Source organism: Myotis brandtii, unplaced genomic scaffold (assembly GCF_000412655.1).
Source record: "Myotis brandtii unplaced genomic scaffold, ASM41265v1 scaffold123, whole genome shotgun sequence".
In the NCBI taxonomy this organism is placed as follows: domain Eukaryota; kingdom Metazoa; phylum Chordata; class Mammalia; order Chiroptera; family Vespertilionidae; genus Myotis; species Myotis brandtii.
Genome location: NW_005354291.1, coordinates 8,500,568 through 8,506,584, shown reverse-complemented (window position 1 = coordinate 8,506,584; position 6,017 = coordinate 8,500,568). Strand labels below are relative to the sequence as shown.

Genomic DNA, 6,017 nt, shown 5'->3' with positions numbered 1-6,017 from the left:
GATTTGCAGAAATTATATTTAAATTCCATGGAGCTGTAAATTCTTCAATAGTGACATTTTATGGATTTATGTTCACCAGCCAGAGAAACCCCAAATACCATTTATTTGCGTCATTGCTGCTATATAACTACTATCCAATAACATTCTTAGAAATAAATGTTTCAAACCCAAATAAAATCTTCAACTAAGTTGGGGGTTATCTTTCAATATTTCTTTGTTGCCTCTCAGGACCATTGTGGACTGAGAAGTGAAGGTGCTGTGTCCTTTGCTGCCTTTAGTTTTATCTTTCTGAGTACAATGTGTTTCCCAAGATAAAGGGAGCTCTGCACACCCCCAATAAACACGTCTTCCATAGCTCCTAAATATGCCTGTCTCCCATTAGGGATTAGGCATGTCTAAATGCGTCATTTATTTTGGAAAATTTAAGGAGGTGGAAATTGATAGATGGTCTTGCTATCCTAGTTGAATCAGATTAAAACTATGTGATGTAATTAATTCAATAAACTGGGAAATAAATGGCTTAACATCTTGCTGCTATGAAACTGGAAGTGTGTAGAAAAATATTGGGATTCACATTAATAAGAATGTTGACGTTTGGGTGGTTTGGCTGTAGGGATCTGGTGAATCTCTCCATGCTAAAGTCTGTCAGATACCATCCCTATTTTGAGGCAAATAGTAGGGATCATATATTGTTGATGAGCAGCATAAAATTAAAATCCTACCTAGAAAGAGATTTGGATAAGTTAGATAGACATTTAGGATATGTAAATATGGAATTTATTAACTTTTAAATTATTTTGAAAAGTATCTACTTTGACTAAACAGCTGTGAAGGGCTTTGCTGGGTGTAAATGATAAGCCTAGAATAGATCAATGTAAGAATTCCTGCTCTGAAGAGCTTCCCACATAATTCAAATGGATTCTAAAACAACTTTTTCAGTATCATATTTAGGAAGCTGTGGCATGGTTCTCTCTTTTGAGGTATAAAACGTTAAAATAATTTGTGGCTGAGTAATTGAGATTTGGTTTGGGTAAGGAAAGATATTGGCAACTGAAAGTTGAAAGGAACTTTGGCTATTTATAGGTGGTCTAGAAACATGTAACTCGACTAACTTATTCTATAATTAATGTTTTTACTAGAGTTACTGAGTGTGTGTCTGTTTATTTCTCTCTGGTCCAAATAATACAGTCAAAGCTATGATCTATCATCTGATAGAAGTTATTTGGATCAAGGTAGAAGTAAATTTGTATATATATTTTTAAACTAAATAATTGATTATTAATATTTTTAATTATTTAAAACATGGATATATATGATTTAGTATTTCCAGATGAAAATTCTTTTGAATTGTAGCATTTTCTCATCATTCTGTATTATAGCATAATCAAACAGTGTCATCACACTGGGTATTTTATGTAATTGTATAGTGTATTAATCCTTTGCTCCCGTTTCTTAGTGAAAGGTTCATGTATTTAAGAACAGAGGGCATATAAGCATAACCAATGGACATAAGACACTGGGGGGTAGGGGAGGCCAGGGGATTGTCAAGGGCGGGGGGGAAAAAAAGGACACATATGTAATACCCTTTGTAATACTTTAAGCAATAAAAAAAAATAAATAAGTAAATAAAAGAAAAAAAAAAGAACAGAGGGCTGGTAGATTATGTATTAAATGAGTGAAGTTGATGACTGAAAAATACAGACCTCATAAAAGTTTGGGTTTTGGTAGAAAATGTTAGCTAGAATTTTTAGAATACTGAATAAGCCGCCCCCACCACCCCACCCCTGCCCTGCCAAATTCTGTCTGCAAGTGAGATCTGGCCCAGGTACCATGACCTTGTGACCCCTATCTTGAAAGTCAAGGTGGTTGTTTGCTATCTGTTGTGTAACATACCACTATAAAACTTAGTGGTTTAAAATAATTTTCTTTCTTGATTCTGAAGGATTATAATCAAGTTCTTTCTTGGGGTCCACCAATCAAGGAGGCCTGAGGCGGAGTCACCAAAGCTTCTTTATGTCCGGGTTTATTTTGGGTCATCTCTTTCTGCTTGCACAGCTTCTCCACATGATCAGCCTGGGCTTCCTCATAGCATGGTGGTATCAGGATAGTCAGACTTCCTACACTCTTGCTGACTTACCCCACAGTGAGCATTCTACAACGTCTGGGTGGAACCTGCCAGGCTTCTCAGGGCCTAGCTTCACAAGTTACTCAGTGCCACTTGGCCATAATGTATTGGCAAACTAATTATTGGCCAACTCAGATTCAAGATTGTGGAATAATAGACCTCACCTCTGAGTGAGGGAATGGCTTGCACATAGGGAAGCCATCATCAGTAGGCAACAAGCATCTGTCCTTATCTGCCTTTCCTGGGCTTACTAGCTTCTACTGTAATATAGAAACTTCCGTTCCTTGGAGCTTGACTTCAGAATTCTCCACTAGAAGAGCATTTTTTTTACCCTAATTTTTCTTTATCCTTAGCAGTAGATAGATTCCATATCCTCTATTTGTGAGTTGATATTTGATATTTTTGGAAGGGTTGAGTTCTTATTATTTGTAGTTTAGTTTAGGTCTTTTTTATTTTCTTTCCACCAAAAGCTTATGCTTAATTCTTAAAAATATTTTTCAAAAAAGGATGTAAATTTGAATTTGGGAAGAATAGAGTCCTGGGAAATGAGATACTCCTTGCAAAGAACATGTTCCTTTTATTTGATAGCAGCAAACTTGCCAAAGGCCCTTATTTATTTACATCTATCCAGTGATATTTATGCTAAGGGACTATTGGACACAAATGTAGTACTTTGGAGTACATGATATTTTTGAGATGATAGAGTACTTTTGGAAGACATCCCAGAGGCTATATAAAAATTAATTATTAGTATTTGAATTACTTGGTTTTTCTACTCCCAGTACATGAGTTACATTTAGCAGTTTTCTGGTAACAGTTATAATTGAGCCTTCATACCTCAGTAGCATCACTGCAGGATTTCCTTTCTTCCTTGTTTACAAACCTGTGCTTTATTATGACTATTACTAAACTGTATTTGCTTCTTGCCACACTTCCTTCACAGCAAGGAGGGAGATAAATGGCTAGGATAACCTCTGAACTCCAGAGGACCGGGAGAGTGTGTTTCCCTTAAAAAAGGGAATTTTTTAAAAACTGTACCTTAAGATTAGAATATGTTTACATTTCTTTAAAAATACATTGTATTTCAGTTTAAGACTGTCATTGTTTTTGTGAGAACCTACTGCCTCAATTTAAATTATTGGAATGATGGTAATGTTTTGTCAGATGACTTAATTCCTCAGATTTTAGGGTCATTTAGAGAACCACATTTTCACTACATTTTTTTCATTCCTATACTACAGATTGATAATCATATCATCTCCATTTTGCAAGCAAAGGAAAGAAACTACAGTTGACTCTTCCTACTCCTCCCCACCAGGATAACTTGCATCAGATGCAATTTAATGAAAACTCTCAAATAAACTATTTTATTCCTATCTATGATTGTAGACATTTACAAAACCATAGCATCTGAATTCACCTTAAAATTCATTAAGCATAAAGCAGTGATATACACAGCACAAAATAGTTCAGGAAGGGGCAGGAACAACTTTTAAAAATTAAAATGTAAGTGTGAAAAAGGGATAGGATGAAAGTCCCTACTTATTTCTATTTAAGATGTCATGTGATAATATTTTACAGTGTCCTGTGGGTCAATGTATGCATGTGTATATGACCATATAACATACACATATATAATACATTCTCTTTCCCACACGTACACATACACAGATAATTATTTGCAGTTAATTTTAGGGTAATTCTTACATGCTGCTCTGTGCAGTTGTTTGAATCACGTTGGAACCCACTTTCTTCACAAAATAGGGAATACCAGGAAATAAAAAGGTTGATTCGGTGTGACTAAGATTCCTTTGTTTAACTGTACAGTGTGATGAATAATTTTCTTCCCTAGTAGTTCTGTGAAGGGCTGACTCACTGTGGTTTTCATGAAGAGACTTGGTGATGGATTACACACTCATTGTCATGCTATTCCAAGTAGGAGAGAACTTGGAAATACTGTCCATACCTCCTGGGCCTAAAGAGCCATTCATGTGATGCGACTCCATTCCACCCATGGGTCCATCTGAACCAGGGCCCATTGGAAAATTAGGCTTGTTAGGTCACTGCAGAGTTGGTTGAATCTGCTGGACTAGGATGATGGGTATTCCTGGTGACCCTCCATGTCCCAGGGGACCTACATAGTTCCTAGGAGATGCTGAGGAGTATGGTACTGAATCGGCATTTGTTGGGTTTGGCCAAGGTCTGTCACCACCTGGACCCATGTTCATTCTAGGCATTCCAGGGCCACCTAAAACATTCAGTAGGTGTCTCATTGCACCTCCATAGTTTTGTGGTCTAAGGGCACCATTCCTCTTGGAGGTGCCATTCTGGGCATTGGCCCACCTGTATTTGGAGGTCCTTGTTGTCCATTTGGGCCCATTCTATTGGGATGTGATAGCTGACTTCCTGGGACCCCTCCAAGTGCCTGGTTAGGTAGGTATCCTCACTGTGGGTCTTGGACCTCCAGGGTACTGAGGTGACATAAAAGACTGAAAGGACCCTGGTGGTACAGGACCTACTGGCATGCCATCTCCTGGGGGAATGGTTCCTGGCACTGCACTGGGGAGCTGCTGCAGCACTATCATCATGGAAGGCTTTTGCTTCCCTTGAATGTTCATATGTTTCCTGTCTTTCTGGAGCTGCACAGTAGAGATCCCACAATATACACCAAGAATGTGAGAATCCTGGTGGCTCCCCTAATGTGATGTTTTTCCCCCCATCTTATCTCTGATAAAAACGTTTGGGCCGATTTCTGAGCTTCCACATGGGCCAGATATTCATATATGTAGAGTGCTAACTTCTCCCAGGCCTGGCTGCTGGACGGGATGGCGCTGCTGTTACTCTTGCCTTTGCCGTACATGCTTGTGCCGAGAGCAGCTCCCATGTGGACTCTTGAGCAACATCGGTTTGAACTGTGCAGGCCCACTTATATGTGGATTTTCTTCAATAAATATATTGGAAAATTTGTTGGAGATTTGTGACAATTTGAAAAAAACCCACAGGCGAACCTTATGATTTTCTTTTCTCTAGCTTACTTTATTGTAAGAATACAGTATATAATAGATGAAACATGCAAAATATATGTGAACCAACTGTTTATGTTATTGGTAAGGGTTCAGGTCAACAATAGGCTATTAGTAGTTAAGTTTTTGGGGAGTCAAAAGTTATAAGTCGATTTTCGACTGTGGGGGGTGGGGTGGTGGTGCCCCCACTCCCCTTCCTCCGCCCATTGTTCAAGAGTCAACTGTATTCCCTTTTGAGCTTAGTTTGAAGCCTGAAGCTTGAAATCACAGTCCAGGCTAGGTATCCATAAAACGAAAGGCCTATTCTAATAGCTTTCTATAGATTTCATTCGAGCTTAAGAGTTTGTTAATCTGCTTAAAGCAAAATCTCTTCAAACAATAAGCCAAATTGTTAGATCTTTGTTTCCCAAACTGTGTGTGGAACACTGTTACTAGGTGTTCTATTAGAAAAGGGCTTTGTGGTCTAATGTTTTGGTGTAAACAAAGTTTCCTGCAGGACTTCTTGTAGCATGTAATATCTTAGCATGTATTATGAATTCCTAAAAAATTTTGTGGCAAGAAACATATTCCTAGGAGCCTTTTATTTTATTTTTTTAAAGAACACTTATTACTGATGTTCCAGGGAACACAATTTGTGAAATCCAAAAATATTGCTTTTTCTTTATATGCAGAAATATTCTATAATTTAGAATCAGGAACATATTTTTAGTAGTTGTTAATGTTAAATTGCCCTTCTTCTATTGGCCACCATCCATTTCACTCATACAGGCATTCCCTGCAGGGTCTCCCTTTAGTGAACAGTAAGAATGTTGTTTACTTTTTAATACCCAAGCCTCACAGCACATAAGTCTTTTAATATGACAATTTTC

General features: G+C 37.8%; 1 protein-coding gene and 1 pseudogene across 3 annotated transcripts in view; one reads left to right on the top strand and one right to left on the bottom strand.

Annotated features, from left to right (window-relative positions):
- The window catches only part of ARHGAP18 (Rho GTPase activating protein 18), a 171,603-nt gene that overhangs the window by 47,784 nt on the left and 117,802 nt on the right, over positions 1 to 6,017 (top strand). The window lies entirely within an intron of this gene.
- LOC106724856 lies at positions 3,923 to 5,098 on the bottom strand (annotated as a pseudogene).